This window comes from Lutra lutra, chromosome 8, assembly GCF_902655055.1.
Source record: "Lutra lutra chromosome 8, mLutLut1.2, whole genome shotgun sequence".
NCBI lineage: Eukaryota > Metazoa > Chordata > Mammalia > Carnivora > Mustelidae > Lutra > Lutra lutra.
The window spans coordinates 8,606,465-8,632,859 of NC_062285.1; positions in this window are offsets into that span (position 1 = coordinate 8,606,465).

The following is a 26,395-nucleotide window of genomic DNA, read 5'->3' on the forward strand; positions in this document are numbered from 1 at the left end:
ACTTCAGCATCTTCACCCCCATGGAATATTATACACTAGAGAACATAAAATAACCACAGTGACATGCAGCTATGAATGTATAACAATATAATATAAGAAAGATTCAGAAGACTGCGTATAACATAATAGCATTTTCAAACTACTGTAACAAAACACTTTATAGAAGAGCTAAAAATATATGCATAGAAACAGTAACAGGAGAATCAGAATACAAGCAAGGAACTTATTTACAGTAAACAAAATGTATAAATAATGGTGAAAAACTGGAACGGAGAAGGATATTATGCTGGTAATAAAGCAAGGCTTGATGTCATTTACCAAACCTTTTCATTTATAGAATTCTTTATATATATTAGCCAGGGGCTCACTGTAGCTACAGTTCACACTGCCTTTTTGATTGGATTACTGGAAGTGAAAGGATCTTCATTTCACTAATATAGCCTTCTTTGTGCTCCCACTACATTAAAATACCTGTTAGGAAGGTTCTTTTTCATAGGACACTTCCCTGCTTCTGTCTGTGAGAGCTGGTAAAACCCTGGCCTTCCCACCATAATATCATGTCTTCCTTCTGATATAGGACTATGAAAGATACTCTTGTGTTTTACTTTTTTCATGTGTCAGACTGAAATATATTTTGTTTTTAAAATTATTATTATTATTATGTAAAATTTCAAGTATATGCAAAAGTGGAAGGAATACAGTAAAAAACACCATTACCAATAAACTCATTACGCAGTTTCAAAATTACCAACCTTCTGCTATGATCTAGGCAGAAATCAAGAGTCCCATGTTTAACTGACTGAGGCACTCAGGTAACTTGCCATTGTTGCTATGTTAAAACAAAAGTGTTGTTGCAGTTGCAAATATATTGGCATTTTTGAAAGGTATTTTAGATAAAATGATGCAGTAGAGAGAATACAGTAACTGTAGTCAGAAAATAATGAATTCACATTTATGTTAAGGACAATCCCACTACAGAGCTATGAAACCAGGGGCAAGCAATTTCTTAAATGTTCAGTCTCCTTCTTTCTGTGTGTGTGTGTCTAAAATTTGGAGTGGGGGATACAAACTTTCAGTTATAGGATGAATAAGGTGTCAGGAATTAATGTAAAGCTGAATGAAAACAGTTGATTATAAAATAAAATAAAATACAGACTTTAGGTAAAAATGCTGTCCTTAGGGTAAAAATTCAAACATGGTAACAAGAAAAAGCACCCCAGTACGAGCACAGAGCAAGTATTCAGTTCATTTATGAATCTCCTTCCTTATTCTTTGTACTACAGGCAATCGTTTTTTACATCATATAATAAATACTTAGTTTTCATTATTTCTATTACTATTATTAAGGATATGGACAAAGAAGTATTTAGAATGGATCCTCTAAATTTGAGAGCATTTGGTTCCATATTCAGTCAAAGAATACTTTCAAAATACTCCTTCATTATATATTTTCATCAACATAAAAATATCAGTACCAATCCCCCATGGAGAGTACTATCATTCAATTCCAAAAACGGCTCTGAGGAAACAGAAATGTGAAAATGAAATATGATAGAGACTCTATTAACAGCCTCATCATTGCATTATTGATGTGATGCCTTTATCAGACTAAGGCCGATCTCTAGAGATTACACAACTGTGCTTAAGAACAGTAAGAATGCATTGTATCTTAAATGAATCTTTGTCTTCACAGAACCCACATTTATATAAAGTCATAGCGCCTTTATTGCCTGCTAATGTGAATGACACAATTAGGCACAAAGCACTCAGTGTGGAAGTATATGTCAGGGAGGCCTTTGAACCTTCTCAACCCTGGAGACTTCCATTCTCTTAAGCAGTTTAATGAGGGATGTCCCCCTTTATGACTAATGATAATCCATCCATACCTATGTCTTAAGACATGTTGCTAAGACCCACAGATGAAAATCCCCTTTCTGCTCTTCTTTTCTGTATGTATAGGGCTGCTTGTCTTTGGTTTGCATGATTTTAGTAAACTATGATGATGAGTCCCACACATGTTGCCAGCCCCCGTGTGTCTTTCTCTCCAGATGAAGAAGGGTCCTTCAAGGAAGGGATTCAAAATAACTAGAGAAGCCCCTGTTCATGGGCCTCTTTGTGCATCTCCTTCAGTGTTAAATGGGTCTCCTGGCCCAATACTATTTTGTGTGGTATTCCAGAACAGTAGATCAGTCATTCCTTATATCCCTGGAGAGTACAGCTCTCTGAGACTTTGCTAGCGAGAAAGGCAAACCTCTACCAAGAGGACACAAGTATCTATCACTGTGAGGAGGAAGCACTGGCTGCTCCCAGATCCAAGGGGCCCACTGGAAGAGACTTGCTTTCAAGTGACTGGCTGGTTTCCTCATGGAATAATGCTGTATTATTCCAACCTCCTGGCAGGTTGGAAGTTCAAGGGCAGTGGTAGTTTGGTTCTGGTGAGCAAGAAGCCATGCTGACGAGCCAATGAGGAGCCTCCAAGTCTGCTGCCATGACCACTCTCTTCGTGTTCTAGTTCCAGGGTAATAAGTGATGAAGATTGACTAATGTGAACCAGCCAAGCACTTTCCCTACTTGTTTGTTCAGTGACACTTCCACAGTGTATGCTTTTGGGTGGGCATTAACATGGGATATATTTCCAAGCTATTCCACGTCTCTATGTACATGCTTCTAACTAGGTCCTTCTTGATTCTGTTCTTCTAGTGCTTTTCCAATGAGCCCCTGGTCAGCTAGCTAGGCCATGGCCAGTGGCCAGGAATATATACAGTCTACCTTTGGCCACTTCTTCCACAGAAGGCTGATGACCTATATACACTGCTAAAAACTTCATCCATTTTTAAGTTTTTCTCTTTACTATTTTTCAAGATCACCTTAAATGTGACTTTATTGCAGCCACTCTCCATTTTTACATAGTTATTTTCATATACCGAGTCAACCCACCCATAAACCAAGTTCAAACTTTCTGTCTTTTCTTTAGTTGGTTTACTCTAAGAAGCCTGCCCTAGGGAGAAAATAGTCTTTCCGTGAATGATGGAGGATCCAATGGGTATGCTGATCAACTATCCAACCCCATCTGATTGTCCCAGAGATCAGAGCCATACATTTTCATATCTACCACAATATTGTAGACGTACAAATTCTTGTGATACAAAAAAACAAAGATTTTTCTTTTCTAAAGTAGGTTCCATGGCCAGCGTGGAACTGTATGTGAGGCTTGAACTCATGACTCTGAGATCAAGACATGAGCTGAGATTAAAAGTTGGATACTTAAGTGAATGAGCCATCCAGGTGCTCCAAAAACAACAAAAAAAGATTTTTAGAGTGAGAAAAAAGATTTTTAGAGATGAAGCTGGAGATAAATTTAGGCAAAATATCCCATAACGTAGCAGATTACAAACTTTTCTGTGAGACTTTAAACAATAAAAAAAAAGAAAAAAAAAGAAAGAGAAGAAAAGAAAAAGAAGCACCACTGGTTATATAACTTAGGTCTGCCAACAAATTAATATATGTAGGTGTTCAGAAGGATTAAAACTATTTCTAAAACTGAGATGTGAGGTATAACCCAAAAATGAATGCTCTGAGCTGTAACTAACATCTTCAGAAGACATTAGAGGAAGAAGTGTAACTTGCCTGATTTCATAAACCTGAACTTCCATTGAGTAATGTATATGTGCGGCATATTTATAATAGCCTGATTTCACCAAATTTTAAGATTTATATCTCTAAATAAATAAATTACTCTATAAATGTTCTTCCATGAACATTACTGAAAAATATTGTACAGTAGTTGGAATATAAAACTCTGTGCTATTAATGAAGAGAATGTACCGCTGACATTAAAAAAAAAAAGAAAAAAAAAGAAAAAAAAAAGCCAAGAAAGGTTAAAAAAAAAAACAACTCATCTGAGCTTGGAGGAGTTGTTGAGGCAGTGTGGGCGAATGGGGCCAAGATTTCCAGGGATCGAAATGTTAACTTCATACCAACAAATTGACAAATGGACAATTAAGGCCTCCATGTGTTTTTTTTTTTTTTTTCTTTCTCCCCTTAGGGCATAGTTGCAATAACATTAACTTGAAAAATGTTAAATTGCTACTAAACTCATACTCCCAATGGTGCACCTGGAGAATATATAACTTACAATAATGTACTGTACAGGTTTAATCCTTTAAAATAAACACATTACAAAAAGTACTCTGAGGCAATTGAATGGATTGATTTATTCGGTGGAGTTGTTAATTCTAAGCTGAAGGGCACTTACCAAAAATTATTTTGACCTTGGGATACTTCATTTTAAGCAATTATTTCTAACAGTAATTATGCAGAAGTACCAGTTATCTCTTAAAGCTACCCCTAATTTGTGATAATATAACCATGTCATCTAACTACAAGTGAACGCTTATACCGTTTCTGTTTTCTAAGGGGACAGAGAAGGACGCTTAGCTCATCCAAAAGTGATATCAAATCATTAAGGTTCATAAAAATAAGGCAGGGCAAGAACATACCTCTCTAAATTCCAAATGAAAATTATTATCCGGTGCATTAGGAAATCATCCCTACTGACCCTGGTTCTCAGGGTATTATTAAGGTAATATTTAATTTTAGTATCAAAAGCCAGAAAGTTAATGTGAATTCACAAAGGATTTTTCAACTCAGGGATTTTTTTGTATCATTACAGTAAAACTAATGATGAAAATCTACCATTTATCGTGTACCTATGATACAGCAGGCAGTGTTCACCACATTAAGGAATGCATCTTTCTTAATAATAATTTTGCACAGATTTTATAAGAGAAACCAGAAGCACATAGGACATCTTTATCAGAGTATATTCTGAAGGTAACAGCTAGAAAATGGCAGGTCCAGGAGCAAATTATATCCATGACAAAATACTTTTTCTCTAGTCCTGTATTTGTCATTCTAAGACTTTATAAATGTTAAAACATTTGTTGGAAATTATATTATTTGGTTTAATAAAACCCCTACATGCTTATAACTACATAATTAGGTTTGTGTTGAGTTCAAAATATTTTATGCACTTATTTAATTTCCCATTGATAACCCTATTTTTGTGATGATTCTGCAAGTGTGGCAATGTACACTTTTATCATCCTGCATAAAGTTAATGCTTTTTATGATTACATGCCAGAGGACGGCCAAAGCCACACAATAAAATATTATTGTCTTGAGAAATTATACTGGTCATCTTGACATGACTACCCATTTCGATCAATAGGAGTTGTGGCCTATTGTTCTCCAAGATAAGCCAACTTCTACGGAAGCTATCTTACTGGTCATTCTCTGTCGAACTGCCCGTAGCCCATGTTTGTCTCATCCTTCTAAGTGAAACAGCCCTTTTTTTTCTTTCTGAAAATAAGTTGAAGTGAGTCTGATATTCAAACAGTGCCAAAGCATTGTTCATCAGTCATACCTAAGTACATAACTAGAGTCTCCAGACCTACCCTACTATGTGTGACATGCTCTCTTTCCTAAAACAGGCACAAGTAAAGAGGTTAAAACGAGGGCGCGTAGGTGGCCTGGTCAGTTAAGTGTCGGACTCATGGTTTTAGCTCAGGTCATGGTATCAGGGGCATGACCTCCGGGTTGTAAGACCAAGCCCCAAGTCAGGCTCTGAGCTCAATGTGGAGTCGGCTTGTCCCTCTCCCTCTACCCCTCCCCCCTACTCTCTCTGGCAAATAAATAAAAAAAATCTGTGGGGGAAAAAAAGAGGTTAAAATGAGCATGGTCAGACACACCATGCCCCTCACAAATTAGTGTTGTTTGTGTCATCTCTGTAAACTCTTTTTTATTCTCTTTAGTGCTAAGAATAATCTGGAAGGATCTCTATGCCTGCTTTGTCTTGACCCTTGTGTAAAAGTGTGTGCTTATTATATTAGAGAATTTATTAAATGAGTGGGTTTTTTTTTTAAGATCTTATTTATTTGACAGAGAGAGACACAGTGAGAGAGAGGGAACACAAGCAGAGTGAATGGGAGAGGGAGAAGCAGGCTTCCCACTGAGCAAGGAGCCCAACGTGGGGCTCGATCCCAGGACCCTGGGAACATGACATGAGCCTAAGGCAGAAGCGCAACGACTGAGCCACCCAGGTGCCCCTAAATGAGTGTTTATATTGGTAGTGTCTTTCATGTTGACATTTCTTTCATGACTGTTATTTTATGATTCAAAACATTTATATCTGTTAAGATTATTTGGGCCTCTCATATACATGTACACACTTGTTAATCTGTTAGAGTTTGTTCTGATTTTTATGACATCTAAGACTGTGGGATTTGCTCTTCCCTAGAAGAAGAAAATATAGGTCTCCAGGTTTTTACGTTTCATTTTGGCTTACGCCCTACCTAGTAACAGTCAAGCACAAGTAGACGTTACTTTGGAAGTTAGAGGGGATCCAATATACAGAGTAAAAAATCGTTCAAACTATTCCCAGAGGTCCCTGGAAATTTTAAGAATACATAACTTGTTAGCATTTTATAAGTTATCTCATATGTAAACAATCATTCATTCCTTAGAGCAGTGACATGTTATATAAATATATAAATGCATATAAAATTTTTAAGTTATAAATATCATTCTACTTTTAAAGATGAGGAAAATAAAGCCCAGAAAAATTAAGCAATTTGCCTAAAGTCACAAAATTAAATTTTGAATGCAGGAATACAGCCTACAACTCTTACTCCAAAACTTTACATTTAAATGCTATATACAATGATCATTGTCTTCAAAATATCTACACACAGGGGAGGAGTCAAGATGGCGGAGAAGTAGCAGCTGAAACTACTTCAGGTAGCGGGAGATCAGCTAAATAGCTTATCTAAAGATTGCAAACACCTACAAATCCAACGGGAGATTGAAGAGAAGAACAGCAATTCCAGAAACAGAAAATCAACCACTTTCTGCAAGGTAGGACTGGCGGAGAAGTGAATCCAAAGCGACAGGAAGATAGACCACGGGGGGAGGGGCCGGCTCCCAGCGAGCGGCGGAGCAACGGAGCACAAAATCGGGACTTTTAGGGCGCCTGGGTGGCTCAGTGGGTTAAGCCGCTGACTTCGGCTCAGGTCATGATCTCAGGGTCCTGGGATCGAGTCCCGCATCGGGCTCTCTGCTCAGCAAGAAGCCTGCTTCCCTCTCTCTCTCTCTCTCTGCCTGCCTCTCCGTCTACTTGTGATCTCTCTCTGTCAAATAAATAAATAAAATCTTAAAAAAAAAAAATCGGGACTTTTAAAAGTCTTTTCCGCTGAGGGACATAGCTCCAGAGGCTTAACCGGGGTGAAGCCCACGCGGGGTCAGCGCGGCCTCAGGTCCCGCAGGGTCACAGAAGGATCGGGGGTGTCTGAGTGTCGCAGAGCTTACAGGTATTAGAACGGGGAAGCCGGCTACAGAGACAGAGCCGAGGAGTGAGCTCTAAAATCGGGGTTACCTTGAACCAGTCTTAGGCTCGGTCAGCTCAGAGCGCGGCCAGAGGCCAGGGTGACGGGAGTCATTGGGCGCTGTTCTCTGGGGGCGCACTGAGGAGTGGGGCCCCAGGCTCTCGGCTAGTCCGGGCTGGAGACCGGGAGGACGCCATCTTCATTCCCGTCTTCCAGAACTCTACGGAAAGCGCTCAGGGAACAAAAGCTCCCGAAAGCAAACCCGAGCGGATTACTCAGCCCGGTCCCAGGTAAGGGCGGTGCAACTCCGCCTGGGGCAAAGACGCTTGAGAATCACGAACAGGCCCCTCCCCCAGAAGAGCAACAAGAAACCCAGCCAGGACCAAGTCCACCTACCAAGGAGTGCAGTTTCAATAGCAAGGAGAGCGGCGGAATTCCAGAGGAGGAGAAAGCAAAGCACAGAACTCATGGCTTTCTCCCCATGATTCTATAGCCTTGCAGTTAATTTAGTTTTTTTTTTTTTCCTTTTTCAATTTTTTTTTCTTCTTCTGCTAAATTTTTTTTAACTTTTACCATTTTCTTTTTTAACGTTTTTTAACTAGTTTATCTAATATATATATGTATATATTTTTTTTCCTTTTTATATTTTTTCCTTATTGGTTTTATTTTTTTAATTGTTTCTTTTTTTTTTTTTTTTTTTTTTCCTGAACCTCTTTTTATCCCCTTTCTCCCCCCTCACGATTTGGGATCTCTTCTGATTTGGCTAAAGCATATTTTCCTGGGGTTGTTGCCACACTTTTAGTATTTTAGTTGCTCCTTCATATACTCTTATCTGGACAAAATGACAAGGCGGAAAAATTCACCACAAAAAAATGAACAAGAGGCAGTACCAAAGGCTAGGGACCTAATCAATACAGACATTGGTAATATGTCAGATCTAGAGTTCAGAATGACGATTCTCAAGGTTCTAGCCAGGCTAGAAAAAGGCATGGAAGATATTAGAGAAACCCTCTCGGGAGATATAAAAGTCCTTTCTGGAGAAATAAAAGAACTAAAATCTAACCAAGTTGAAATAAAAAAAGCTATTAATGAGGTGCAATCAAAAATGGAGGCTCTCACTGCTAGGATAAATGAGGCAGAAGAAAGAATTAGCGATATAGAAGACCAAATGACAGAGAATAAAGAAGCTGAGCAAAAGAGGGACAAACAGCTACTGGACCACGAGGGGAGAATTCGAGAGATAAGTGACACGATAAAACTAAACAACATTAGAATAATTGGGATTCCAGAAGAAGACGAAACAGAGAGGGGAGCAGAAGGTATATTGGAGAGAATAATTGGAGAGAATTTCCCCAATATGGCAAAGGGAACAAGCATCAAAATCCAGGAGGTTCAGAGAACCCCCCTCAAAATCAATAAGAATAGGTCCACACCCCGTCACCTAATAGTAAAATTGACAAGTCTTAGTGACAAAGAGAAGATCCTGAAAGCAGCCCGGGAAAAGAAGTCTGTAACGTACAATGGTAAAAATATTAGATTGGCAGCAGACTTATCCACAGAGACCTGGCAGGCCAGAAAGAGCTGGCATGATATATTCAGAGAACTAAATGAGAAAAACATGCAGCCAAGAATACTATATCCAGCTAGGCTATCATTGAAAATAGAAGGAGAGATTAAAAGCTTCCAGGACAAACAAAAACTGAAAGAATTTGCAAATACCAAACCAGCTCTACAGGAAATATTGAAAGGGGTCCTCTAAGCAAAGAGAGACCCTAAAAGGAGTAGATCAGAAAGAAACAGAGACAATATACAATAACAGTCACCTTACAGGCAATACAATGGCACTAAATTCATATCTCTCAATACTTACCCTGAATGTTAATGGGCTAAATGCCCCAATCCAAAGACACAGGGTATCAGAATGGATAAAAAAACAAAACCCATCTATATGTTTCCTACAAGAAACTCATTTTACACCCAAAGACACCTCCAGATGTAAAGTGAGGGGGTGGAAAACAATTTACCATTCTAATGGACATCAGAAGGAAGCAGGAGTGGCAATCCTTATATCAGATCAATTAGATTTTAAGCCAAAGACTATAATAAGAGATGAGGAAGGACACTATATTATACTCAAAGGAACTGTCCAACAAGAAGATCTAACAATTTAAATATCTATGCCCCTAACATGGGAGCAGCCAACTATATAAACCAATTAGTAACAAAATCAAAGAAACACATTGACAATAATACAATAATAGTAGGGGACTTTAACACTCCCCTCACTGAAATGGACAGATCATCCAAGCAAAAGATCAACAAGGAAATAAAGGCCTTAAATGACACACGGGACCAGATGGACATCACAGATATATTCAGAACATTTCATCCCAAAGCAACAAAATACACATTCTTCTCTAGTGCACATGGAACATTCTCCAGAATAGATCACATTCTTGGTCCTAAATTAGGTCTCAACCGTTATCAAAAGATTGGAATCATTCCCTGCATATTTTCAGAACACAATGCTCTGAAGCTAGAACTCAATCACAAGAGGAAATTTGGAAAGAACCCAAATACATGGAGACTAAACAGCATCCTTCTAAAGAATGAATGGGTCAACCAGGAAATTAAAGAAGAATTGAAAAAATTCATGGAAACAAATGATAATGAAAACACAACGGTTCAAAATCTGTGGGACACAACAAAAGCAGTCCTGAGAGGAAAATATATAGCGGTACAAGACTTTCTCAAGAAACAAGAAAGGTCTCAGGTACACAACCTAACCCTACACCTAAAAGAGCTGGAGGAAGAACAAGAAAGAAAGCCTAAACCCAGCAGGAGAAGAGAAATCATAAAAATCAGAGCAGAAATCAATGAAATAGAAACCAAAAAAACAATAGAACAAATAAACGGAACTAGAAGCTGGTTCTTTGAAAGAATTAATAAGATTGATAAACCCCTGGCCAGACTTATCAAAAAGAAAAGAGAAAGGACTCAAATAAATAAAATCATGAATGAAAGAGGAGAGATCACAACTAACACCAAAGAAATACAGACAATTATAAGAACATACTATGAGCAACTCTATGCCAACAAATCTGACAATCTGGAAGAAATGGATGCATTCCTAGAGACATATAAACGACCACAACTGAACCAGGAAGAAATAGAAAGCCTCAACAGACCCATAACCAGTAAGGAGATTGAAACAGTCATCAAAAATCTCCAAACAAAAGCCCAGGGCCAGACGGCTTCCCGGGGGAATTCTACCAAACATTTAAAGAAGAACTAATACCTATTCTCCTGAAACTGTTCCAAAAAATAGAAATGGAAGGAAAACTTTCAAACTCATTTTATGAGGCCAGCATCACCTTGATCCCAAAACCAGACAAGGATCCCATCAAAAAAGAGAACTACAGACCAATGTCCTTGATGAACACAGATGCAAAAATTCTCGCCAAAATACTAGCCAATAGGATTCAGCAGTACATTAAAAGGATTATTCACCACGACCAAGTGGGATTTATTCCAGGGCTGCAAGGTTGGTTCAACATCCGCAAATCAATCAATGTGATACAACACATTAATAAAAGAAAGAACAAGAACCATATGATACTCTCCATAGATGCTGAAATAGCATTTGACAAAGTACAGCATCCCTTCCTGATCAAAACTCTTCAAAGTGTAGGGATAGACGGCACATACCTCAATATTATCAAAGCCATCTATGAAAAACCCACCGCAAATATCATTCTCAATGGAGAAAAACTGAAAGCTTTTCCGCTAAGGTCAGGAACATGGCAAGGATGTCCGTTATCACCACTGCTATTCAACATAGTACTAGAAGTCCTAGCCTCAGCAATCAGACAACAAAAGGAAATTAAAGGCATCCAAAGCGGCAAAGAAGAAGTCAAACTATCACTCTTCGCAGATGATATGATACTCTATGTGGAAAACCCAAAAGACTCCACTCCAAAACTGCTAGAACTTGTACAGGAATTCAGTAAAGTGTCAGGATATAAAATCAATGCACAGAAATCAGTTGCATTTCTCTACACCAACCACAAGACAGAAGAAAGAGAAATTAAGGAGTCCATCCCATTTACAATTGCACCCAAAACTATAAGATACCTAGGAATAAACCTAACCAAACAGACTAAGAATCTATACACAGAAAACTTCAAAGTACTCATAAAAGAAATTGAGGAAGACACAAAGAAATGGAAAAATGTTCCATGCTCCTGGATTGGAAGAATAAATATTGTGAAAATGTCTGTGCTACCTAAAGCAATCTACACATTTAATGCGATTCCTATCAAAGTACCATCCATTTTTTTCAAAGAAATGGAACAAATAATCCTAAAATTTATATGGAACCAGAAAGGACCTCGAATAGCCAAAGGAATATTGAAAAAGAAAGCCAAAGTTGGTGGCATCACAATTCGGAACTACAAGCTCTATTACAAAGCTGTCCTCATCAAGACAGCATGGTACTGGCACAAAAACAGACACATAGATCAATGGAACAGAATAGAGAGCCCAGAAATGGACCCTCAACTCTATGGTCAACTCATCTTCGACAAAGCAGGAAAGAATGTCCAATGGAAAAAAGACAGCCTCTTCAATAAATGGTGTTGGGAAAATTGGACAGCCACATGCAGAAAAATGAAATTGGATCATTTCCTTACACCACACACGAAAATAGACTCAAAATGGATGAAGGATCTCAATGTGAGAAAGGAATCCATCAAAATCCTTGAGGAGAACACAGGCAGCAACCTCTTCGACCTCAGCCGCAGCAACATCTTCCTAGGAACATCGCCAAAGGCAAGGGAAGCAAGGGCAAAAATGAACTATTGGGATTTTATCAAGATCAAAAGCTTTTGCACAGCAAAGGAAACAGTGAACAAAACCAAAAGACAACTGACAGAATGGGAGAAGATATTTCCAAATGACATATCAGATAAAGGGCTAGTGTCCAAAATCTACAAAGAACTTAGCAAGCTCAACACCCAAAGAACAAATAATCCAATCAAGAAATGGGCAGAGGACATGAACAGATATTTCTGCAAAGAAGACATCCAGATGGTCAACAGACACATGAAAAAGTGCTCTACATCCCTCGGCATCAGGGAAATACAAATCAAAACCACCATGAGATATCACCTCACACCAGTCCGAATGGCTAAAATTAACAAGTCAGGAAATGACAGATGCTGGCGAGGATGCGGAGAAAGGGGAACCCTCCTACACTGTTGGTGGGAATGCAAGCTGGTGCAACCACTCTGGAAAACAGCATGGAGCTTCCTCAAAATGTTGAAAATAGAACTACCCTATGACCCAGCAATTGCACTGCTGGGTATTTACCCTAAAGATACAAACGTAGTGATCCGAAGGGGCACGTGCACCTGAATGTTTATAACAGCAATGTCTACAATAGCCAAACTATGGAAAGAACCTAGATGTCCATCAACAGACGAATGCATAAAGAAGATGTGGTATATATACACAACGGAATACTATGCAGCCATCAAAAGAAATGAAATCTTGCCACTTGCAACGACGTGGATGGAACTAGAGGGTATCATGCTTAGCGAAATCAGTCAATCGGAGAAAGACAACTATCATATGATCTCCCTGATATGAGGGAGAGGAGATGCAACATGGGGGTTAAGGGGGTAGGAGAAGAGTAAATGTAACAAGATGGGATTTTGAGGGAGACAAACCATAAGTGATTCTTAATCTCACAAAACAAACTGAGGGTTGATGGGGGGAGGGGGTTTGGGGGGGTGGGATTATGGACATGGGGGAGGGTTTGTGCTATGGTGAGTGCTGTGAACTGTGTAAACCTGGTGATTCACAGACCTGTACCCCTGGGGATAAAAATATATGTTTATAAAAAATAAAATTAAAAAAATATATATCTACACACAGACTGGTAGCAAGGATTACTATAAGAAAGGCATAAAAACTTCATTCAAATTAAATAACAGTGTTATTAATTTTATATAAATGTTTATAAGTATCAATGTGAGCTACTTAATGATTTTATAGTTGGGATGATAAGGTCTCTAGAAAAATATTTTATGACATAAAATATATGAGCTTCAAGTACAAAGTGTCACCTGAATTGAAAGGAGAAAGGGAATATGTTTAGATGGGGGAGATTTATGCAAGAAGCTCCCTTGGAGCTGTGCCTTGGAGAGCAGGTAAGATTCCAAACGGAGTGGATGTAGAGAGTATAGAGTTTTTCCAGAATGCCGAAGAACTTAATGAATTTTATTTTCCATAGGCTAATTTCAATAATTTATAGGATATTTCAATTCCCTGTGCCTACTAGCATGGTTCATCTAAATTAAGTGCTCTTTAAGACTATTACTTATTAAAAGTTGTAACAAAGAAAAGAATCCTAATTATATATGTGAAAAAGATAAAAATGACAACATTCCCCAAGGCAACATTTTCAACCCGAGAGAAAAATGCAAAGAACGTATGCTTTCTCTTTAGGATGCTTCTGATCTAACAATTAAAATAATTTTAACAAGTCTGTGAATCATACACAGCTACATATGCTGCTGATGCTGCCACCTAAGCAGTTGCAGGGGAAGGGCTGGAAAATGAAATTAGGTCTCAGTTACTCTTTGTGGGGAGATGGATTTAGCACCAACCACACACCCCAGTTTGGGGCCAAGGATCTAAGCTTTTATTATGCTCCCTATGCCTACCTGCCTTGTCCATGAGAACACAATCAGTCTCTGGGGGTGCCTGGGTGGCTCAGTCACTTAAGCTTCTGCCTTTGGCTCAGGTCATGATCCCAGGGTCCTGAGATGGAGTCCCACGTGGGTCTCCTTGCTCAGCAGGGAGCCTGCTTCTCCCTCTGCCTGCTGCTCCTCTGCTAGTGTGATTTCATTCTCTCTCTGTGACAAATTAAAAAGAACAGAGTCAGTCTCTCCTCTTGTCCCAGTCCATCAAGAGATCAGAAGAGTGGGGTCAACCTCCATTGGAATATTTCCTGTGAAGAGTCAGAATCAACTACCTTAACTGAAATACAAGTGCAATGAATACAGTCAATCATACTTTAAACTGGAATGTTCTATGGACAACACAATCCATATGAGAGTCTTAAGTTGCCAATAAGGAAAACGGAAGAGATTGAAAAGGTGAAGGGAAGACATCACATGTGTTTGAGTAGGTGGGGGGAATCCTAACTGGAATGTTGCCATAGGAAGATTAACCCAGTACTATGGTTTGTTGCCAGAACAGTTATGTTCAAAAGGAGGCAGACTGCGAGCCAATGTGAACACCCCCAGGAAGGATGCCAACAGGATTTAGCTAGTCATAGTGGGACTAAAAGGAGCTGGGGAACTCATGTGACTTTCCTTCCCCTTTTGCTGAGGAAGGCCTTCTACTCCCAGTATCTCAATCAGCCCCTGAGGGCAACATCATGCCTCTGCTTCTCTCGGGTCTGCAATCCACTCTCCTGCAAACTCATAACCGTAGACCCATCTGGCCATCTGTGTTTTCCCATTCCTGAACCAAGTCACAACCATGCAGATTACTGTCATGACAAATATACGATCTCCACCTTCAACTGGACGCCTTGCCCAGTACCATTTTAAACCATTTGTTTTATCTTTATCAACTCCCTCTCTCATACTCTACACTGATCATTTCAAATATCCATGACTCTCTTCTACACCATTTACCCAAGAGAAAATGTGTCAACATTCCATTTATCTTCTTCTACCTTAAATACAATTGAATCCTTATTAGAACAGCCTCCTTCTTCTTGTAACTAAGAAATAAACAATTCTCTTTCCTCCTTCCAAAAATTTTTTTGGAATAAGACTAGCCTTTGGCTAAGGATACAAGTTAATCTCTTCATATGGTCCCAATATGCAGCCAAGAGTTTCCATTAACAATAATATGGCTCAGTACAAGGGATCATTTTTTCTCCTGGTCCAACTATAAAAGTTGCAGGGGCAGAGAGGGGGAGAGAAAAACACTCCAGTGTATAAAGTCATTCTCCACTGGAGAGTAGTTGCCTTAGAAATAGCAAAACATTGAGCATTTAGAAAAAGCATGTTTTCCTTAGTCGGTATGGTCATTATTATCTCAGAATACTTGTCATCAGTAAAGAAAGCTGTGTGCATGCAAGAGATACAGAGAGATCCATGGGTTTCACTAAATAATCAGAAGAAAAAAGAGAACTTCCTCTAATATACTCTTTGGAAGGGACCATGAGAAGCTCGTAACCACACACAACTGCTCTTGAGATCTTAGAGTGTCCACATCTCATGGGACTCTCTTCTTCCAATATCACTTTTCCCACAAATAATTCTTCAGAAATTGGAGTGATAAAGGCAACCATCCCTATGCCTAACCCATGAATAACATGTACGTGACATACTGTAAACTGCATTTCACAAACTCAGAGTCATATTTTTCTTGAGGATGATATTAATCTCTAGGACTATGGGAGGGGTTTGTAAAAGGTGACTGCATGGATGGGGAACCATATGGTAATGACAGGAAAGGGAATCCTGAGAGAAAAGACACAGATGAGAAAGTGTTGGGAACTAGCATGTGCCCACCAGAGAGATGTCTCTAAAGACAATGAATTTCCAGTGTATTGCTTTGAACAATATGAAAAGTCATATTTATAACAGTTTTAAGGATTTTTCCTTCCCTATCCTGTCTAGCTAAACACACACTCCAACAGATTTTGTATTTCTGTACAGCCTTATGTGGTAATGGGATAAATAGTGGGACTGTGGCTTGTACCACCACATTTCCCCATCTCTTAGCCTTCCCATCTTGAGCCTGTATCTTGGAGTTCCCACGGGTTGAGAGTACAGGAGGCCTGTGTCCTGACAGAGATGAGAGTACTAGGACATGGTGGCTACTGTGGAGTTCTGCAGAAATATTAAATTTACAATTTCTATGATTTTCTACTAGAAGGGAAGCCAGGCTAAGGGGGAGGTCCCTGGTCTTTGCACACAAGCGTTCATTCCTCATGTAAATGACAATTTCACTTGTTGAACACATCCATCACTTCTTGCTAGTTACCTCAGTGTATTGATTACCCATAAAATTCACTGCATATTTTCCTTACCTTTTTATTTAACATGTAAATCATCACATATATATCCTATTTTCAAAAAAGAATAAAAAGTAGTTCTCTTAACAGTAGTTTCATTTAACAGTAAGTTTCATTTGTGGTCTTTTCAAACATAATTCCTGTAAGACTCACCTGTACCAGCAGGTATCAAACACAGCAAGGGAGTGGATGAAGAGAATCAGAACCAACTGTACTCAGTTGCTCTTTCCAAATCCACCTCAGTAACATGAGTTGCTCTAAGGGAGCGAGTATGTCTGGACCCATGAGGTTTGGATCAAGCCAGGGTGTCTATCTTGGTTGAGCCTTGTGGTCATTGCTGCCACTACTTCCTGTCAACGGACTTTTAGTCCACAACAGCCCAGCTTCCACGTGTGCATTTGTCACTCCTGCTCAAGTCAACCACAGTCTTCTATTTGCCACAATACATGGTCGTGTCTCAATCGAGATCTTGGTTACAGTCTCTGGATGAGTCATTCTTCCCCCTTGGCATCTCCTGGGCACATTCACAAGAAAGCTGTGTAGTGCTGCTTATTAGTTTGAAGTCAGCCAGGCCTGTGTTGAGACCCTTCTCCTCTGTTTATGTAATCTTTAGTGGGTAATATTCCCTCTAGGCTTCTGTTAACACATTTAGGTGATAAAGCCATATTTAGGTGATAAAACCATATTCAGGCTTGTTTAAGTTAAATGAGAAGACATAAATAAATGACTTGTGATGGGACTCTAGCCCATTAATATTCTCCTCAGTGCCCTTTCCCCTGTGTGAGTCTTGTGAATTTATACTTGCATTCCAATACCCACCTCAAAACAACCCCTCATCTATGAATCTCTTCCTGATTCTCCTGGGAAGACCAACCTGCCCTTCCTTCTGCAGGTACTTGGTAGTGTCTACCTCTTCATCAGAACATCTAGACCTTTAGTTACAATATCTGAGTGGCAAACGATGCAAATATGGCCTTTTAAATGTTCTCACTTTTCTAGTTTGCTATATTGTAAGAGTTGGAAGGATAACTTCTCTCTCCCCACTGTCCCCTTGCATTTCAGTATGTGGGAATTAATTTAGGGCTGGTTCTAGATTCAAATCTAATGGACCACAAAAATCTTCAGAAATAAAAAAAAATAATAAGAATGGAGAAGGAATTAATCAAAAGAGGTAGAAGGATTTGTTTTGTTTTGTTTTACTGGAAGTACATAATCTATTCCTGGTTTTAGAGTTGGGGGAGTTGAGAAACTACCAGGACAAATGCAAAACCAGATTTTTTTCTGGGTTATTTACCTAGAAGGAAAATGTACTGCTTCCTGAGAAGACTTAAGGGCACAATGTTCACTCACTTTGAAGATGCCTGATATGCTGATCACCATTCAGAAAGGACCCTTCATTCAGGTTAGCACCACCTAACATCAGTACTCAGGGAATACTTGTGTACTTTGCATTAGCTTCCATTACCTGGTCAAATTACTGCCTAAAGGAATGACGTACCTCTGAGGTTTAAGATTTTGCTTAGTTACTGTCAGATCAATCCCATATGGACATCTACCTCTTATAATTCACCAGGACACACAGAAGTCAAGAAAATCTTTAGAAGAAGGAAAGAGAAGAACAATAAAGACCTTAACAGGTTATCTTTATTATAGAGTAGGAAGGATGGGAAGAATGGGAAGTTTCCCATACTTGTTCAAGTGAACAAATGAACTAGGCTGATAGCCTTGACTCCAACTTACCGGTCTGTTGTATGGCAAGTACAAAGGGGTTGGACTCAGTTACAAAGACAGTTACTAATGATACCCCAATTTTATACATTACTATGTTTATTATTGCTCAGGTAAGTTATGCTTTGCCATGATAAAAAAAAAAAATTCCCCATCTCAATGGCTTAACACAAGTTTATTTCTTTTTTCCTTTTCACAAGTTTATTTCTTACCCAGCTAAATGTTCAGTGCCAGTTATAAGAGGAACTTTGCTCTATAGTTATTCAGTGACAGAGTGCCTTTCTCTTGTAGCTGCACCGTCTTGAAAATATGGCTTTCTCAAAGGCAAGGGTCTCAGAAAGAGAGACTAAAATAGCAAATAGATTTTTTAATAATCTCAGCCATACAGTAACTTGTATTAATCTACATACAGAGCAGAAGCATTGGTTATACAGCCTCACTTAACTAAGGTGACTGAGAAATCAGTTAAGGAGATGAATGCTTGGTGAATATCACTTTCCTGGCTCTGAATGTCCTTGTGGTTATGAATCTCAGCTTTGTTTCCTTTTTTGTAAAACATGCACAAGATACTCAACTCCTCCCAGGGGATACAACTCAAGTCACCCATTCATATTGAGATGAGAGTCCAGGATCTCAATGATTTATAGCAGGCTCTGCAGTGGGACAATCTATGACTCATTTTGGTGAGGACCAATAAATTTTATAGAAAGGAAAAATAAAGAGTTATCTTTCCTCCACATCATCTACACATTCAATTGAAGAACAGCAGTAAAACAACCTCAATAAGTATTACAATGCAAAAAGAAGAAGAAAGGGAGTTCACAGTAGTTACCAAATTACAGCAAATTCTAAAATTATGCTGGACAGATGTTTTAAATCCTCAGCAGTGAGGAAAATTAGCCACAGAGGAAATGCTGCTCTGTTCCAGGCTAACAAATATTAATAGCAAGACCTGAAAGGGTCAAACATTTTTCAATATCCTAACCACATCACAGAACATAGCACAAAAATATTTACATGAATATAAATATATCCACCACTCAAAAAGGAAAATCTAGATCTATCATCAAATCAAATATAACAGGATAGGAAAGAAAAGCTAAAAAATGCAATCCAGATGTTGAAAAAAATGAACAAACAAAACTTCAGTGAAGCAAAACCTAGAGATAACACAATGAAGTGTTGTTAAAAGTGTTATTATAGGGGCGCCTGGGTGGCTCAGTGGGTTGAGGCCTCTGCCTTCGGCTCAGGTCATGATCCCAGAGTCCTGGGATCGAGCCCTGCATCGAGCTTTCTGCTCAGCGGGGAGCCTGCTTCCTCCTCTCTCTGCCTGCCTCTCTGCCTCCTTGTGATTTCTGTCTGTCAAATGAATAAATAAATCTTTTTAAAAAAAGTGTTATTATAAATGTATTTCTGATATTTAAGAAGCTAGAGGAAAGACTGAATATTTAAGCAGAGCTACATAAAAGAGAATCAAAACTTCTAGAGATATGAGAAATATAATGCTTGAGATAAAAAAGTAATAAGCTTGATGAGATTAAAGGCAGATTAGATATCACAGAAAAAAGACCAGTGAACAAAAAGAAAATAAAAACTACTTGAAATAAAACATAAAGAAGAAAATGAAAGAGCATCACAGAGCTGTGGGAAATTTTCAAGCAGCATAATACATGTATAAGTTGAGTCCTAAAACAAAAAGACAGATGGGAACAGGAAAAAACAAATTGACAAGAATATTCTTAAAGTAGAAGATGCTTGAAGTTTGATAAATTCCCAAAATAGGAAATATGAGAAAAACTACCAATAACTTAATAACCAAATTCTTAAAATTGGCAATAAAGGCAAACACAGTTAAAGTATCTAGGCAAGAAAAGACACTAGATACAAATATTATGTAAAATTAAAAGCATGTTTCTCATTGGAAGCAATGTGAACCAGAAGAGAGTAAAACAAAAACTTTGCATCATTAAGAAATGATAGAATTTCACTATACAGAATTATAATACATAGATCCAATGAAGTATCTTTCATAAATGATGAAATACAGATCTTTTCACACAGCAGAAGCTGGATGATACATCATTGCCATGCCTGCATACAAGACATATTTAACAGAAATGCACCAGGCAGAAAGAGTGGGGTACTAGCTAGAAATCCAGATCTACATAAAGAAACCAAGAGTAGGAAAATGTTAACTACATGGGTAAATACAATAATGGTAGTTCTGTGGGTATATTAAAATGTTTAATCTCTTTAAATAACGTATGCCTTTTTTTATTTATAAAGACAGTATAAAGCAAAATAACAATAATGTAGGATATATAAAGAAATAAAAACAATAAACAAGAGTAGTACAGTGGTGCCTGGGTAGCTCAGTTAGTTGAGCATCAACTCTTGGTTTCGGCTCAGATCATGATCTCAGAGTTATGAGATCAAGCCCAGAGTTGGACTCCACACTCAACAGGGGAGTCTGCCCAAGGCTCTCCCTCTCCTTTTCCTCAGCCCTTCCCACTCTACTTCTTTCTCTCTCTAAAATAAATAAATAGGGGTGTCTGGGTGGCTCAGTCATTAAGCATCTGCCTTTGGCTCTGGTCATAATCCCAGGGTCCTGGGATCAAGCCCCACATCAGGCTTCCTATTCTGCAGGAAACCTGCTTGTCCCTCTCCCATTCCCCCTGCTTGCATTCCCTCTCTTGCTGTGTATCTCTGTCAGATAAATAAATAAATAATCTTAAAAATAAATAAATAAATAAATAAATCTTTAAAAAAAAAAAAAAGATTAGCACAAAGGCCAGCAGCAGGAGCAGGGATGCGGTAGAGGACTGTTAAAAATTCTTACATGGAAGGTGGTATAAAATCACCTTAATAGTAGAAAAATTTAAGTTGCATACTAACAGCTTAAAAGTAACCACTAAAAGAACTCAGAAAAGGTATAAATATCCAAAACTGGAGATAAATGGAATTGCAAAAAGTCCTCAATTAATCCAAAGAATAGAAGAAGGGGGAAACATGAAGCAAAGAACATGACACAAATGGAAAAGCAAGACACGAAACCAGATTAAAGCCAACAATACCAATAATCATACTAAGTAAGAATGGTGAAAACCCTGAAGTTAAATGGCAATCTCTGTCACACTGGGTAACAAACTAAGACCTAATAAAACACCCCTATAGAAATTCAATTTAAACACCAAGGCACAAATATCATAAAAGTAAAAAGAATCTAAAATCAAATATCATATCAATACCATTTTTTTCAAAGCCAGAATAGCTTTATTAATATCAAATAAAGTATATTTCAGAGCAAAGAACATTAATATGAATAAAGATGACCATATAAAAAGGAGGAAGGAATCAACTCTTCAAGATGACACAATTAATGTTTCTGCACATAATACTGGATGTACGAAAGACATGAAACAAAAAATGCATAGAACAGCAAAGAGAACTAGACACATCCACATTACATAGGACATTTTAATACCACCACCTCAATAACTGATAAAATGAGGACGCTGAAAATCAATAAAGATATAGAAGATGGACTCATGCTATCAACCAACTTGACCTAACTGATGGTTCATAAAACACCTCAGTGAACAGTGGAATTAACTTTTTTCAAGATACTTACCAGAAGATACTATATTCTGAGTGATAAGACAGATCCAAAAATTTAAGAAGAATGAATTTAAGAAGATAGGAAGCATAGTCTCTTGCCAAAGTTGAATTAAACTAAACATAAATAAGAAATATATCTGGAAAATCACTAACCATTTGAAAAATAAATTACATATTTCTCAATAAACCATGAGCCAAAGAAGACATAAATAAAGAGAATGGGAAATTATTCTTATCAGAATGAAAATGTAAACACATATATTAAAATTTGTGGGATGTAGCTAAAACAGAAATTGGTATCATCAAAGGCCTATATCAGAAAAAGAAGTATTTCAGGGGTGTCTGGGTGGCTCAGTCAGTTAAGCATCTGACATTTGGTTTGGGCTCAGGTCATGATCTTAGGATCATGAGATTCAGCCCCACATGGGGCTTTGAATTCAGCACAGAGTCTGCTTGAGGTTCTCTCTCTCCCTCCACACCTCCCCCTACTCAACCTCATTTTCATGCTCTCTCTCAAAAAAAAAAAAAAAAAATCAAATCAATTATCTAAACTTCTCCCATTAAAAAAAAGTAAAGCATTAAACACAATAAAGCAGAAGAATGTAAATAATAATGATCAGAAGAAAAATTAATGTATTAGAGAAAAGAAATCAAATAGAGAAAATCAGTGAAACTAGAAGTTTGCTCGTCAGGAAGATAAAATTGATAAATCTCTAAGCAGACTGATAATAAAAAAAAAGAAGACACGAATATCATGAGTGAAATATATAACACTACTCCAAATTCTATATACTTAAAAGTGTAATACAAAAATATGCCCATTAACTTTACGGCATTAAGATTTCCCAGCTTGAATGACACTGACGAGTTCCTTAAAAGATACAAATGACCAAAGTTCACTCAAGGAAAACAAGCAAACAAAAACTGAGCAGCTTTGTATTTATTAAAGAAACAAGATTTGTAGCCAAAAGCTTTCTGATAAAAGTATGCTAGAACCAGAGGTCTTCAAGGTGAACTTAGCTACATTTGAAGGAATAATATCAGTTGTACTCAAAGTATTCCATAAATTCGAAGAGGAGGGCATGTTACTCAATACATCAATGACATCAAAATTAGAATATCTAAATCTGTCAAAAACATTAAAAAAGAGAAAAATAGAAACCAGTAAGCTTTATGGGCCACACCACACACACATGCACAGTCTTCACAAAGTTTTAAGAAACTGAATCCAAACATATGTAAAAATAATAATACCTAAAAAGTAAGTAAAGTTTAGCTAATGAATGCAAGGTTGTATTAACATCATAAAATCAACCAATATAATTTATCTTATAAGTACTCTAAAAAGGAACAATAATCTGATCATCTCAATAGATTCAAAAAATAAATATTAGGTCTTTAACAACATCTAAAATCAGAAATTAAGATTAAAGAAAAATTTCTCAACCTGTTAAAGGACAAGGAAAAAATCTTCAGCTAAAGTCCTATTTAATTTTTTTTTATTAACCTATAATGTATTATTTGTTTCAGTGGTATAGGTCTGTATAGGTATAGGTCTTACACAATTCACAACAATCACCATAGCATATACCCTCCCCAGATCCATCACACAGCCACCCCATCTCTCCTACCTCTCTCCACTCCAGCAACCCTTAGTTTGTTTCCTGAGATCAAGAGTCTCTTATGGTTTATCTCCCTCTCTGGTTTCATCTTGTTTCATTTTCTCCTCCCTTCCCCTAAGATCCTCTGTCTCGTTTCTCAAATCCTCATATCAGTGAGATCAGATGATAATTGTCTTTTTCTTATTGTAAAGTCCTATTTAATTTTTAAAAGCCCGCAAGATGAGGAATAAGGTAAACATGTCTGTCCTCACTATTGCTATTAAACAGTGCTCTGTAAGTTTTGGCTAGTGCAGTAAAGTGATAGAAATAAATATCCATAAAAGAAATATCTTTAGTCACAGACAAAATATTGTTTCTGTAGAAAATCCTATGGAATCCACAAATACTGTCCTAGAACTAAAGAGTGAATTTCACAAGTTTGCAGAATATGAAATCAATATACGAAAATCAGTTATCTTTCTAAAATCTTTTTATTTTTATATTTTTATTTCTTAAGTAATCATTCCATCCAATGTGGGGCTTGAACCCATGACCCCTAAATCAAGAGTCACATGCTCTACCAACTAAGCCAGACAGGTGTCCCTAGCTGTCTTTCTATATAGTGACATTAAACAGAAATTAAAACTGAAACAGCATAATTTTCAATAGCATCAAAATATAAAGTATTCATGGGTAAATCTGATTCACAAGACCTATAAACTGACTATGAAACAATGTTGCTGAAAAAATTATAGAACTTATAAATAAATGGATATGCCATGTTTACTTATTGAATAGCTCAATAATATAAAGATGTCATTTTTCTACAAATGCATCTATTTATTCAAACTCAATACAAACCTTATATAGTGCTTTGTAGAAACTGAAGATCTTAAAATTTCTATGGAAATGCACAGGAACTAAAAGAATCAAAACAGCTTTGGAAAAAAAGTACAATTTGAGGACTCACGTTAGCTGAACTTGAAATATATGGAGCTATAGTAATCAAAACAATATGGTATGGGTGGAAAGGTAGGAAAACACATATATGGGACATAATAGGAAATGAAGAAAGAGACATGTACTTAAAAGGTAACTAATTTTTTGCCAGATTACAGAGGTCACCTATGCTACCTCTAGGTATTTACCTGCAAGAAGAAGTTCAAACATATGCCTTTGCACAGACTGGGACACGAATGTTGAAAGTAGCTTCATTTGAAAATGTTGGTCTACTGGAAACAACCTAATGACAAGCTAAGGGTTTTCCAAGACAGTAGCTGGTGCTGGGCCATCCCGGTCCCCTTCACTATCAGGACACTCATTATTCCAGCTACCTGGACGGGTTGTTCCCTGCTTGAAGACTCACAGCTGAATCCAAATTCTATGAATTCCCTAGGCTTAGGCCAAAGGTAGCTAGCTGCCTTTCCGCAGGAACAGCCAAATTTAGTAACAGGTTGATAAAGGACTACAAAGGCTCAGAACCTTTGCCTCAAACTGGGACCAACCCGCAAGCCCTCCGAGCTCCAGGGATCCTTGGGATCAGCTGAAGCTTTTGTTGAATATGCGTCGTATTCTCAATCTAACCTTCTTCCTTCATTCCTTCGCATTCTGTCCCTCAGAGGATGCTTCCACATAAACCTCCCACATGCAAATATAGCTCAAGGTCTTAATGCATGATGTTTTTAGTCACCAGGACATATGAAGAGTTACTGGGGAACTGCACACGGGGTTTTTACTGTGTTGGCTCAAGGGGGGCACATGTGTCATTGTTTCCCACAGCAACCTGGCCAGGACTGGTCCCACGGCCCTGACTAACAGCAAGTAAAATGGGGAATGTAAGAAAGAGATGAAACACCCAGTGAGACTCTAAGTGACACCTCCTTGTATTCAGTGACAATGTCATGTTCCCTACTGAATCTGTATCATTTAGCCAAATGCCTGGTACTGGTCAGCAATATATATATATATATATATATATATATATATATATATATATATATATATATAAAATATAAAATTATATATATATAATTAATTATCTATATATCATAGTAAATGCAGAATAAGAACCATTTACCAACTCAGTTCAATGGAAAAGTTTTCCAAAATGTGATGCTTTACATGTATGTAATTGGGGGGAAAAATGACGTGGAAAGGATTTTAAGAAAAATATGAAAAATCTTCATTTTAAATGGGCAGAACTGAGGCACTGGCCGGCTCTCTTTGGAGCTATCCTGCATTATGTGCTGGGAGAGAAATCAGAGTTGGAGGTTAAGTCACCACAAGAGGTGATGACTGGAAAGATGGTGGGTGTTTACAGCTGTGAAAGTTACAGAACTTGCAAAAGCTGCTGGTTCAGATACATTGTCAAGTGAAACGGCTGCTTGCACTTGCTGTTAGCACTGCAATGTACTAACTACACACAGAGGAAATGTAATTTGCCTTTATTAAAAATGATGAAGTACCCTTGAGGATAGGTTCCTCAGAAACACAATATTTATGGGGAAAAATGATTTATCTTTAACATTCCCTGATTAACACCACTTGACTGGGATCACTCCTTCACTCAGCATTTTGAATACTTATTCTTTGTATCAAAGCTAATTTGTGCTTGTTTATATATTGCTTGGTAAAGTATTTTAAAACCATGCTATCTACCCAACACTAATTTTCAGTTTCTAAGATTTTTTTCCCCTTTCCTTTTTCTTTTTCTTTTCTTTTTTTTTTTTTTTTTGCCTTCATTCCAATTCAAATCTTGTAGTGGGCTTCCCATGTGCAAGACACCATTCTAAGTACCTGGCAAATATTATCTCATTTAATTATTAATTGAGTCTGCATATTTATTTTTAACAAGAACATTACAGAGACGGTGTGCTCTTCTCAACGCATCATGTCAGGATGTACACAATGTTGACATGTGTTATTAGTGATGAACTTAACCTTGATCATCTCATTAAGATGGC